The sequence below is a fragment of the Anas platyrhynchos genome, chromosome 5 (assembly GCF_047663525.1).
Source record: "Anas platyrhynchos isolate ZD024472 breed Pekin duck chromosome 5, IASCAAS_PekinDuck_T2T, whole genome shotgun sequence".
NCBI classification, from domain to species: Eukaryota; Metazoa; Chordata; class Aves; order Anseriformes; family Anatidae; genus Anas; species Anas platyrhynchos.
Window position 1 is genome coordinate 63939474 of NC_092591.1, and position 14293 is coordinate 63953766.

General features: G+C 39.1%; 1 long non-coding RNA gene across 1 annotated transcript; it reads right to left on the reverse strand.

Annotated features, from left to right (window-relative positions):
• Positions 1-11117: 11117 nt before the first annotated feature.
• On the reverse strand, positions 11118-13988 carry LOC140002677 (uncharacterized). Its single transcript, XR_011809876.1, has 2 exons — positions 13610-13988; positions 11118-12963 (listed from the first exon to the last, which is right to left on the reverse strand). It is a non-coding gene; the product is annotated as an uncharacterized lncRNA (long non-coding RNA).
• Positions 13989-14293: the final 305 nt, after the last annotated feature.

Here is a 14293-nt window from a genome sequence, read left to right on the forward strand (position 1 = left end):
CTCTTTGAGGAGGGGGAGTGAGAGAGCGGCTGTGGTGGAGCTCGGCTGCCCACTCGAGCGGAACCATGACACCTACATATGTTAACAACCTCATCTTAAAAAAAAAAATAAAACACCCTCATATCCCATTTTGACTATGACAAAATGGATAGGCCCTGACAGATTTTTTTGGTTTACTGACAGGATTAGTGTTCTGCCAGACAATCCAGCTGCACCAACTCACGCTGTCCTTGCACAGCTCTTGTATCCAATGCACAGGAGGGCAGGAGCACACAGCCGAGCGCGGGGAAGGAGCAGGACTGCCTTTTCTGGCAGCAGCTCACTGCCTCATATGAGTCCATTGCCTCAGCTGCAAGGCGAGCATGCCCCCCAGCCAGCACCATCTTCTGATGGGCGCTGTTTCTGGTGCGCGTTTGGAAAAGTTACCAGAAGTGAGTACTCTTTTCAGAGAGCAGTATGCCAACACAGGAGGGTCCCCGCCACCCCTTCAGCCCACCCTAGCGCTGAGGGGACCGAAGGCTCCCCCCGGGCAGCTCCAACCCCGCAAGGCCTACCGAGGAGTTGTCAAGTGGTATTAGCGCATCATGCCATGAAAATGAGCGAGGTGCATTTACGGTTCCTTAACGGTGAACAGATTCTCCAAACTAATCTGTGATAAAAGAGCATTTCCTTTCCTACAAGGAAGTATCAGTTGGGTGTGGTGGCATCCTCTAAAATACCTTTTGTTAAACAGATGGAAATGAAATTTGTGTGCCATCAGCCTCTTGTGGTGGCATGTTGAGAAGTAGCAAAGCTAGTTAGAAAATAATACACATGTACAGATTTAAGAAATGGACAACGTTTCACTGTAGATGTTTATTCTACTTATAGTAACAAAAACCTGTGAAGTCCCATATTTTAATGTACAGTGATATATTTTGTCATATAAAATACAATTTACAGAAATTTCTATCAAGTAAACCTAACAACCTAGGGCTAGCTTGTGTTTTTGGGCAGCTCCAACCCCGCAAGGCCTACCGAGGAGCCGCCGCCAACAGCCGCTCAAACGCCCCCCTCCCGGTGCCTGCGCCCTGAGGGCGGCTTCGCCAACCGCCATGAGGCGGCGGCTCGGCCCCTCGCCGTCCTGCCGGGCACCATCGGGCTCCGAGCCCCGCAGGGACGGGTGCTGAGCCCTCCTTGCTGGTCCCGGCTTCGAGGGCTTTGCGTTTTGTTTCAGTTTAGGCTGTGGAGAAAGCGGCGGGGTGGGCGCGGAGAGCGCGGTCCGTGAGGGACCGGCGAGGGGAAGGAAGGGGAGCGCTGAGGGGAGGAAGGGCTGCAAAGGTTTGAAGTTTATTGTTTGGTGTTTTTTTTTTTTTGCTTTTTTTCCGCGTCAAGCCTCCCCATTCGATGCGAATGGTGCAGGAATGCATCGCCTAACACGAGTCGGAGAACCTCAAAGCCTTCGCTGAGGGAACCGCAGCCGCAGAGCAGGCAGCAGAGCTCAGCTGCTGAGCACAACGAGGCTCGCTCATTTCGGCGGCTGTGTGGCCTCAGCCGCTCCCGGTGCCTAAAAATAAAGCCAAAATAAAAATAAAATAAAGCCAAAATAAAAATAAAAGTAAAAAAAAAAAAAGCCGTATGGGAGCTCAGCGGCCCCGGCCGGGGCTACGCACACGGTCCCGGGGCTGCGTCAGCTGCCCACGCGCGCACCAGCCATCAGGAGGGGAAATCGTGGGAGGAAAAAAAGCCACGATGTTTGGAAATTAACACGTGTGTTTTGTTTCTTTGTCGCAGGGTGCTCTCTCCTCCCTTTCTGCCTTCCCCCCCCCCCAAGGAGCACGTCTCCGCTGCACTGGAGGCAGGAGCCTGCTACACGCAGGTACGGTGGAGGTAAACGCCTTGGGAATGCACCTGTGTGTAAAAACTGACACGGTCGGTGTGTAAACCGACTCAAAAGCCCCTTTCCAGTCTTCTGGAGTTGTCAAGTGGTATTAGCGCATCATGCCATGAAAATGAGCGAGGTGCATTTACGGTTCCTTAACGGTGAACAGATTCTCCAAACTAATCTGTGATAAAAGAGCATTTCCTATAAGGAAAAATAAAACTTTCACCTATCTATTTCACAACAATGAAAGGTTCGGGAATCTAGTATTTCCACAGCTCAACGCCAAAATAGATTACTTAATTATTCATTTCTCCAGATCTTTTTGGTGTAAAATCTGAAAGTAACTCAAACAACAAAATCTTCAGAATAAATATGGGCATGTGTTAGAACTGAGAGAAAAAATCACAAGAACAGACTTTCACATGTTTTTCAGAACACCTACAAGGAAGTATCAGTTGGGTGTGGTGGCATCCTCTAAAATACCTTTTGTTAAACAGATGGAAATGAAACTTGTGTGCCATCAGCCTCTTGTGGTGGCATGTTGAGAAGTAGCAAAGCTAGTTAGAAAATAATACACATGTACAGATTTAAGAAATGGACAACGTTTCACTGTAGATGTTTATTCTACTTAAAAGTAACAAAAACCTGTGAAGTCGTCATATAAAATACAATTTACAGAAATTTCTATCAAGTAAACCTAAACAAACACACTTGCTTTTTGCATACTTTTACGTATATCTTTAAATTAAAAACATCTCATTAAGAAAAATCTTACACCATAGTAGATGTTTGCATTTAATACCGCCTCTTTGCATTTTAACATTTTGTCTACGGGTTCAGAATACAGACCAATATTACTAATAATTAATATTACTAAATAATTAATATTTGATAATTATTAAAATTACTAAATAATTAATAATTAATATTACTAATAATTAATAATTAATATTACCAATCTTCTGTTCAAACTTAATGCAGTTTTATACCTTTTTCAGTGGACAGTCTTATATACACTACCAGCATAAGCAGGGTCTGACAACAGTGACACTTTTTTTTTTTTCTTTTTTTTTTTTCAGGAGCAAAACACTTTTAGAGTGGAAAGTACAGGAAAATGGAGACATTTCTTAAATTTCCAGCAAGGTTCTGCCAAAAGAAAACCCAAGAAATGTCCCACATAATTAATTTAAATCGAAGAAATAAATTCCATGGCCCATTTAATAAACTTCTTTTATTTAACAAACTTCTTTTTCTTTCCTTTGGTATACCAATTCATTTGTAGTCTTAGCTCTTTGCCAATAGATGTCTGATTTTTTTAATTTTTTTGCTGGTTATAAAGGTGCTACTTTTATATACTCTTTAATTGCAGGTTTGTAAAAATGTGAAATTAAAAACCCCTCATCCACATGAAAAACTAGGTACGTTTTTTTTCGTTGTTGTACACTTAACAGATGGATTTCAAAACACAAAATACCTGTATATAAAAAGGAAGATAGTGCACTTTAAGCTTCTAACATTCCATTTTCAAATCCTCCGTCCAATAATCAGTAACACTGTTCTTCTGCAGCCTTCTCCTAAATACGCATGACCCTTCCATTGTAAAATAAACAAGACAGCAATATTTGACTCCTTGTTTAAAGCGTGTGCTGTGGGAACAACTTTGACACCAAAATATCACATACATGAGATGTAAAGGTATGGCTCCTAAGGTCTTGATTAAATTCTTTTACAAAATTACAATTCAAGTTACTGGAAAACATAACTTTATAATTTTAAAAAGCAATATGGGCTCTTCTTAGACTTTTTCCATTTCTGTACTGTAAATGGAAATTTTAAGATAAAGATGCAAGTAGAAAAAACAAAATCTCAGAACAGGTAACGCTGTGAATTTTTATAAGAAAAACATTATGCACAAAATGCAGCAAGTGAAAGTCCAGTATGTTCTTGCCTTTTACCTATTTGAATATTGTCGTTCTCAGTTGTTCAAAAATTGCTAATTTGTCAGTACATTTTGTAAGGCTAGATTTACAACAGCATTTTTGCAAAGGTGAGAATATACAGTATATACAGAAGACATTGACTCAGTCCTTGCAGTGGTGTATATTATCTATGGGAAATATAACAGCAGTTGTAGTTCTATGACTGATTAGTGGAAGATGAAGCTTCTGCTTCTGTTGGTTTCTGACCTTCCTTAGGTGTTTCTGGCTTCATCTCTTTACCGATCTCTCTACTTTTACTCCGATCTTTCCGATCTTTTCCTCTTTCACGATCTCGATCTCTGTCTCGATCTCGCTCTTTTTCCCTGCTTCGATTCCGGTCTCGGTCTCTGTCACGATCTCTGTCTCTGCTTCTTGATCGTTCTCTGTCACGTTGGTTTCTGTCTCTGTTTTTATCCCATTCTTTGTCTCTGTGTCTCTCCCAGTCCCTGTCTCTGTTCCAGTTTCTGCCACGGTCTGTTTCACAAGGTCTGCCATGTTCTCGATCCCTTTGTCTTTCCTCAAAGGGTCTGCTTTGTCGATTATCTGCTTGCTGAGGCTCTGGCTGATCTAAAACCTTGTCTTTACTTCCTCCTTCGTATCTCTCTCTCTGTCTCCCTTCAAATGTCTGGCCTCTAAATTCAAGATTTTTGCCTTCTCGGAAGTCAGATGCTGACCACTGTCCTTCTGACTCGGGCCCTTGCCCAGGAATACCAGAAAGAGGTGCAGACGGCCCAGCTTCCTCCCACGTCTCCTTTCTGTGGCCTGGTGGATGACTGGGAAGGTCCAGGAGTGGTCTTGGGGTTGGCTTCATATTTTGTGGCGACTGTGGTCCATGCTGTGTAGAAAATAAGGAAGGAATGGGACCCTTTTGACTTCCAAATCTTCCAGGGGCAGATCCTCTTTGTCCATCGTTATTTGGAGAAACATGCTCTTCTGAGAACTGTGGCGCTGGGCCTCTAAAATTAGCTCCATGAGGTCCTCCGTGTGCATTGAGCATCAGTGGTGCTGGAGGTCCTCCTTTCTGCCCAGACAAAGAAAACGGACCTCCAGCTCGGTTCTCCTCAAAGTGCTGTGGGAGAGGTCCACCCTCACCCTGAACTGGTGGAGATTCAGTTTGTTCTACAAATTGATGAGGCTGAGGGTTTCTTTGTTCTTCGTATTGCACCGCAGAAAGACCCCTGTCTGGTTCAAAGTGACCAGGTCCCTTTTCCTGAGAAGTAAACATTGGATTTGCCTCGTTTGACCAGGATACTTTGTGCATATCTTGCAAAGACTGACTGTCATTAGATGTGGAGAAATTAGGCTGAAAAGACGTACTTGGAGGTGTCGGAAGCAGCACTTTACGTAAAGGCCTGGATGTAGAAGGTTCTGCAGAAACTGCTTGACTCACATTTTCCAAAGTAACTTGAACAGTATTTTCAAATTTGCTATTAGGTGCCTCTTTTTGGAGCACTGCAGGAGGCTTTTCACTGGAAACCCAGTTATCACCACCGTAACTAAGCTGAGTAGCAGGAATTAAAGTTTTATCTTCCTTCCCAAGTGAAGTCTGCAAAGTGTTTGGAAAACTCGCTTGAGGGTCACAGCTCTGGTTTAAAACTTGTGCTTGCTGATTGGAAGATGAAGGTAAATCTACTTTTTGCGCAGCCTGTTGGTCCTGATGGAACAATTCAGTCTCTATTAGGGAAGATTTTGGTGGAGGTGACATTAAAGCATCAGACACCGAGAAGTGAGCCACTGAAACACCAACAGCTGCTCGTTGTTGTCTGAGGGCTTCTTCTTGCTCCTCAGTTTGTCGTTTCTGCTCTTCTAATTGTTTGTTTAATTCTTCTAACATTTTTTGCAGTTCCACCAAGGATGAAGACGCAGATAAATCTGGCACATACGAGGCAGGTGTTTCCACGGAAGTGTTTTTAGTGTCTGTATACATTTTGTTAGGTAAATCATCAACCGTAACTTTTGCTTCCTCCAAGATAGTTTTGTCTTCCAGATCATAGGCCTCGTCCTTTAGTTCTGCTGTGTTACTGGGCTTCTCCACACTATACAGTTTTTTGCTTTCACCGGTCTGCATTTCAAAAGCTTTCTCTGGATCATCTTCTTCTTCGGTATCGTATGGCCTGTCATCCTCCTCATCTTCTATAGCTTTGTCTTTTGACATCTGTCCAAACTGTTGTACAATGGGATCTAGCAAAGGAACAGCTGACACACCTCCATCCACAGCTGCTTTAGCTTCCTGATTTGAAGACTGGACAGTTTCAGTCTCCTTAGCAAGAGGTTCAAAAGTCTTCTTTTTACCAAAAAGTGTCTGGGGCATGTACTCAAGAGGTGTGGTAGTTTCTGAGGATGAAGAATGCGTAGCAGTAGCACTTGTAGAAGCGGTAGCTGAAATTGGTGGTGGTACAGTACTTGTGGTTCCACTCTTAGTTGAGGACGGTATTTTTAATACTGAAGGTGTAACTGATGAGGTTTCTGGAACGGGAAGTGGGGGTGGAGGTGGAGGAGATCCAGGTAGTGTTGTACTTACAGCTGAGTCTCCCGAATACAGTGTGTATTTCGGAGTTTTCTTTTCTTGTGAAGAAGCTACTGGCCCCTTAGAGTACAGCGATGTTTCTGTTTCCTCTTGCACCTGAATTCGGCTGCGCTTTTTCTCTATTTTGTCTGTATCCATGGTAGTAGCAAGACGCTTCCCTTTCTGACAGATAACCAATCCAAGAATTAAATTTGGACGTGAAGACTCGAGACCTGAAAGGAAACACAAAGATTGCATGTGTAAAAAAACTACTATTTTTTATCTGTGTTCTCAATAGGGACTTATCATTTTATATAATGGCAGCTATGAGTCATAACAGTAACAGTTCTTCTAAATTTCATGCAGTGACATTATCCCATAAGCCTATGTGTCTATATTTAATTACTATTAAATATATTTAATAGTAATTAAATATATGAAAATGAAAAAGATTCACCTGCAGTAACAGGTGAATCTTACTGAAAGATGTCCTTGTAAATGTCTCTGCTGTTCAAAAATTAAAGAAAGTTTTCCTATTTTTGTATTATTACTTTCTACTTATTATTGTCCACTTCCTCCCCCAATCAAATATTTCCTTTCTAAATGCTTTGCAAATACCTTATATACACAGAGATACTGATAAGTGAGAAAACCTGGACAAGCAATCTAACTTTCTGTAGGGCTACGTTGGAATTGAAGAACTAGAAATAAAGAGAAAAAAACTAATGCTATTAAAACAAACAAACAGACAAACAACAACAACAACCACTTCACTTTCTGTTACAAAGAAAGCACGAGGCATTGTTAAACTTAATAATTACATTTCTGTTCTAATCTGTGCTAAAATACCGGACTGACATTTACACCATTCCATCAAGGTGACTTTTAACACTGTTGTAGAATTGAGTTTGATGCCACAGACCCTTCCCTAAGTAAGAAATGTGAGCAGAATTACTCCATTGTGAAAGCTTCAGGCTTGAATCCCTGGAGAAGCATTTCCAGAAATGACCAGAAAGTTTCCCATAAAGAGGAAAAATGCAAACAGCTGAAGGTCCGTTTCACATTATTGTATTCCTTCCTTGTACATTCACATTTCCCACAGGCACTCGTGGAAGACAAATACAACCAGAATAAAGAGCAGGGAATAAATCCTTTAACATACAGTCAGTGGCAAATGTAGAAAAAACATATAAAGAGAGGATTTTAACTTCTGGATTTAGTGACTTGAGATCCTCATTTGGGAGCCATATTAATATTTGCATCCAGCAAGGAACCAATAATACAGAAATGAAACTAACAGCAAAGAGATTTACTGTGGTTATACGATGAGGACTCTAAAACCTACACTGTCCCTTATATTCATGACCCTTAAGTAAGAGTTTCAAAGAGGTGTAATATATGAATTTATGTATATCTTTAGTCTCTTACTAAACAAAACCAACTGCTCACTAAGGAACAACTTATAAATAACTAATTATTGCCACTGAAAACTTCTTGATACCAGCAAAAACCCAAACTTCCCATAGTTGCAGATAAATTCTATTTGCCATTACCAGTCATAAGTATGAACCTTTGCTGAAACAACGGAATTCAAAGTTTTAAGGGGGCTCCTAAATTTACTATCTTATGAGAAAATTACATCAGCTGTTTTTATTTGTATAGCTGAAATTATATTCACGTACGCTAAGAAAGAATGAAATGAGGTAAGCCTATTTCTTAAGTTCAATGTGAGGTTTCCTCAGCAAGAGGATTATAACCAGGTAAATCAAGACGATGACTTCTTCAACACAGCTTCATTAAGCATAAATATTTCATTAAGCAGTAACCTGCCTAAATTCTGAAATTCTGTGTTCTTCTGACTGTGACTGGTAATAGTGCAGCACGCCTGTTTTAGCCACAGAATGGAGAGACCAGCAAAATCTGGTTACTCACTAGAAGGTCTTTGCAAAAAGACAGAAAAAATTGGGGCCAATGCAAAATCTACTTGAAGTTTCCTATCAGAAGCAGCTCTCATTTTAAGTATTTTGAAAAAAAATAACACTGAAATTTGATTGAATGCATTCTAGTTCCACAGCTGATTTCAGATTACTTCAAAGTTCAGTGTTTGAGTTTTACATAGTTCTGTGGTTGAGAGGATGTTGGCTATGCTGGTTTAAATAAACTTCTATTTTTCATTTAGTAGCACATATTATTTCCTACTTGTACATTTAAAATTCAGTGCCAAGTTTTTTCCTCCAGATAGAGTATTTCAGTATTTTGTGTTGCCAATTTTCACTTTCTTCCATGGTTAGAAATATATATATATATACACACGAATTATCAATGCATCAAGAAAATGACCTAGCTATACTAACCAAAACTAAGACTTGCTTATAATTTAGTTTGCTTATAATTCTATACAGATTGCCCTTGTGAGAGGGCAGGGACGGCAAGATGTACAACGAAAGGAGGCAGGACAGGAACTAAACAAGTAATTATCTTTGGTGAATCTAAGATTATTTGGAAAGGATCACAAATCCTTGATTCACCCAGTTAAAAACTCCTTTCAACCCACTGCCTAAAAGCAATCCTAGCAATTCTGATCACTATAGTTTACTACCCCAGATGAAGTTACATTAATACGTAACATCAGGGCATAGCTCAAAAGACAGCTTACTTGGGAAGACTGTGTACACTCTGAAGAGACTCAATAGTTAGGTATGATTCACTCTGAGTGACTGCTTTACATTTTTTCTTTATCAGCAGGTGAGTAAGGACTCCACATTTGGTCAGCATCGACCCGTGCAGAGGATCTCTCAAATCTGTGTTCACCCTACAACTCCTCGTAAGCATTCACTGTTCTTCTGTCGTTAACGTATTGGTTATCTGCCCTTCTGCAGAGACCTGTGATTTATCCAACTAGTCACAACATGCATCTCAAACACTGACTAATTGAAACGAGCAGGTTTCAAAAATCTATTGGACTGTGTATCTAAAATTAACAGCAAAACGATAGAAAAACAGTTCTGAATCCCTGTAAGAGACAGAGATCATCGCTAATAAAATCAGAGTCAAACTTAAACACACGTTCAAGATAAATTCCAAAGCTAAATTAACAACGGTTATAACTGAATCTGTTTAGTTTGGTCAGAGAAGAAATCCATTACAATTTTACATTTTGATACTGTAGTTTTCAACAGATGCCTAACCCAGTTTCTAAATTCATTCAATCCAAAGCGATCACACAGTAAGTGCTTCTTTTGGATGGAAATATACAGCCAGACCAGCACTTCAAAGCTCAGTCCCATTCCATTTCCATATCCGTAAATAGGTTTCAATATCCATAAATAGGTTAAGTGCCTAATTTTAGGTAATAACTAAATGAAAATGTTGGCTGCAGTCTCCAACTATTGCTCAATAACTATCTTTCACAAGCAAGCATTTTAAGTGCTGCAAGCTATGTTAGTAGCTTTTGATGCTAAATTATTTATAAAATATTGTTAAATGCATTCTGCATTTGAAGACCACGATGGTGTTATCAAGTTACATCCTGTAATTAAATCTATTTAAACAAGATGTATTAAATATTACTATGGGATTAATATATTTTTTTTTTCGTTAAATACGTTTTTTATTTTCATGAAATCAGTTTTGCAGTATTTATCTACGTAATGGCCACATATTGTCCCTACCATCCGCAGCTGCTAGGAAGTTAACTGTACCACTAAGGATACATCCCTAATTTCTGTACACTGATGGCAAAACTTAGGGAACAGACCTATGCCACACTTTTAACTGCAGAGACCAATACAAGCAAAGCTGTAATCATTATCAACACACCGTTTAAATACTTGTCCCAGTTAATTGTGAAAGCATGATTGAAAACTATCAAGTTGGTGTATCTGGATTCAGTGATAGAGATCACTTCCACCGCTGTAACACTGCTGCACATTACGGTACATTTGCTGAATGGGAGTGGCTGACATCAAAAATATGTTGTTCTACTACTGCTGCTTTCCATACTGGTATGAGTACTCTAAATATCTTGAAGAGATTTCATGCCTTCATACTTAAAAACACTTCCAAGCTTAAACTAACGGAAGAGATACTGCGGCATGCCCTCTGCTGATACACTTTTTAAATTAAAATTCTTCTATTTTAAATAGGTATGGTACCCGATACATTTCCAACATTGCCAATAAATCCCTCCATAAGTGCGTCTTCCTAGTGCTAATAATGACTGATTATACCTTTTAATTTTTTTTCAAAGTGTTTTCAGATCTACAGATGAAAGTGCTAAATAGTGTTGTGTGTATGTGAAACGAGACAAACAAATTCACATACAGTAAACTACCAGAAAAAAAAAAAAAAAAAAAAAAAACACAATGCTGAACATCCCACCAACAGATAATATCTGGTAATAAATATCTGAGGTGGTTGAAGTGAATAAATGTGAATATCCTTCCACGTTCCTCTATATTTATATCACCCATGACAAAGTTTTGTAGATCTTCTAGGCACTACAGCAGGTCAGAGGTCCTCAGTTGTGTTCCAAATCCAGTCCATCAGAAAACAGGATTCATAACAGATTCATAATCCGTATGCACCTGATGGAGCTGGTTGATACAGCTGGAATATCTTCCAGCTAGGACTTCTGGAGTGATGGGATTATTGTCCTCCCCCTCCTCCCGCCCCCAGTCATATTTATCAAAGTATCTTACACTGTCATGTTTTTTGAGTACTTGCTAAACTCTATTTGAAGGTACACAAATTTAAGGAGACAATGACCACTTTCCAAAAAATATCTTTATTGGGTATAAAAAACAGTAAATTCCGTCAGATGTCAGTAACAAGTATGTATTACAAGTCTTTTACGCTGCGGTATTAATACATGCCTGCAAGTGTTTATACCTATGTTTCTTCTGGGCAATTACCTCCAGTTTTGAAAGAACTTTTCCTATTTACATTTTGTAAAAACCAGCCTGACATTCCTCATTTCTATACTAATACTAACAAGTCTGTCTACTTTTGCCAGGCCTCCACTTTAAAAGCTTCATTTGAAATGAAATCTACAACAGAAATATAAAAGATAATGTACAAGGACAGCCTATGTTTGCTCAAGAATGCAAGGAGGGGAAGATCATTTAAATGCTTCCCTAGAGCAGGTTAAGACAGGCTCAGAGTGTATGAGAAAAATCTTGTCCAAGAACACAAAGCAAGCGCCCTTTGCAATTTCATGCAGGAAAGAAGAGTATTTTCCTAGCATTACATTACTTGTTGGTGGTGTTTTTTTGTTATTGTTTTTTGAGTCGTATGCCATTAACATGTGAAAACCTGGCCAGGCAGAACACACCTCTGTTTATGAATATAAGCCCTGAGAATGCTTTATTGAGTTTAGTCCTAAACTTGTATTTGGGTAGCAGAGGACAGTCAGCTTGTCAGAAAGGTCAGCTCCTTACATGTTTTAGTGTGTAATTATTTTGCGCTGTTTAGTATTTTGCAAACCATCCTTACAACAATGAAGTATTGCCTTCATTATAACCTGTAGCTCTTAAGCTCCTCAACCTGTTACTCTATATGAAAAAAGGTACTTATTTGGAAACTAAGCATATGCACCGCCTCCATCCTCAGATGAAGGTGACTTCAAATTTTGTAATATAAAGGTGTTTCACATCTGAATTCATTCTCATTTCTTCTGTTTCCATGTTCAATGCACAAAGATGGAGCAAATTCGAGCCATACATTACTGCTGATAACTCTAACTAAAAATAGAAGAGCGTAATATATACCAACCTATACCACCTACTGTCTGCCACCTACGCAAAAGGAATTTGCCTGCTCCCAGGCAAACCAATGTTCTGAAGTCAGTGATTTGTCTGGAACTTGATCCAGGTAGCACAGAATATTTCAGACCCCGTGTACATGCATATTGCATGCACAGCGTAATACATACCATGAGATAACAACAATGTAGTGAAACCATAAACGTTACCTTTGTCTTCAGAGATTTCTTGACTGCTCCGTGGGATAAGAGTCTCCTATGTGATTTAGGGGACAGCACATGGCTTGTAGGGACCTAAAACTTGGTGGATTTATGGGTTGTTGAAAGTAGGGTCGGTTGAATGTTCTGATAATGTTTGCTTGTTTGTCTCAATATAGTGGCTGTTCTATGTACTCCATTTGATGGGTAAACAAATCCTCCTAACAGCAGAGATTTATCTTGTTGGAAAGGCTATGTGAGTTTCAGACCATGTCACCTTGAGATGATTGACTTTGCAATTTTTTCCTATATGCACACTTTTAAAATGTTTTTATAAAATTATGTATTTTTTAATTATGCTTACATTAAACATTCAAAACCAATTGGTCTCTGATTTACTCGTTTTGTAATTTTACCTAGCAGTTAACCTCCCCTAAATTTTGTGCTTACCTGGTCCCTTAAAGGGCAAGAGGTTGGAAGGAATTGGGTCCTTAGAACTCAGTGGGATCAGGTAGAGATTCTTGACATGTCTGTTGTTATTAGTTACAACACCAAAACAACGACGACTGCTAAAATAGGAGTAGAGAGAGATATAGGCAACTTCTTCTTCTTCTGTGGCAGGATGGAAACGAATCAAACGAATCAAAAACAATTCCTGAAATACAAAATCAAAGTGGAAAAATTCAACCTGTAACACATCAGCAAATAAAATCGTTTTCCACTTTCATCCAAGATAGGATGAAAGTCTGGAGCAGCTTTAAACCAAGATTTAAGAAAATACTGTCATTCAATTGGTAATATTAAACCAGAATCAATTTTGTCATTTTCAGAAAGACCAACTATTTACGTATCTCACATCAAGCTACACCTCTTTAGGTTCAGAATATTCAAATAATTATGAAAGAAATGGAAAATTCTTAGATTATATTTGCATACTGTGCTTCATTTTTACTAAATCCATAAGGGTTTTAGTAGTAAAATTTATTACATACGCTTACTAATAATTTCCTAGTCTTTTAAAATTGAATTTCTATCTTCAGTAACTGAATAAATAGATTGTTTATATTCAATCATTAAAAAACAATAGGTTGTATGAATGTTTAACTACTACACAGGGGAAAGATGATTGGCAGCTCAACAGGCAAACCTGTTTCTTCAATAAATCAAAAATTTCAATGGAATAAGTGGTAGCAGGAGTTTTCTAGGTATGATCGACATCAATATAAATTAGTAACAAGGAAATTCTATCAAAAGCTGCTGTATATTTCTTCCTGGTTTTCCAAAGGATTTTAAGTAAATACCTTACAAAGTGAAGATTGGAGTTTGCCAACATAATCCCAGACTGCCTTCGGTGAGATCTTCCCACCAATATGAATCGTGTCTGGTAAATCCTAAACAAGAAGCATTACATGGTCGTATAAGAAAAGGAAAGAGAGGCTACAGTTTTGAACCAGCACAGATTGCCCCATCCCAGTAGCTTAGGCGATAATACAGTACTATGTTTTACTGAACTTGCACATATACATTCCTAATTTCAGACAGGCTGTTTCCAAAACGCAAGGAGTTCATTATGGCATATTACTGGAAGGCTGGCAGTACACACAAAACGGAAAAAGCACTGCCTGACGAAGATAGCAGTGGAAGGTCAAATACTTTTGGATGCCTATCAGCCGATTCTATTTGTTAGCTTTGCTTTTACAGGGAACCTGTTATATGTAGTATCGCTTTTATCTACGCTTTCAATTGATCTGAAATTTTTGCACCCATATGAATTCTAGTTAGCTTCCTGTCATGATGACAGTGAAACCTGTTTTAGCAAAAACAACAAGAGAGCCACCAACCCTCCTAAGAAAAGACCTAAACTACACGCCTGAAACCCTCAATCACAACAAATACACTTCTTCAGAGAAGTTAAGTAACTGCTCAGTTGTTTCATCACAAGCTGTCATACTACCTAATTAGTTGAATGTACACCCTCCCAAAAT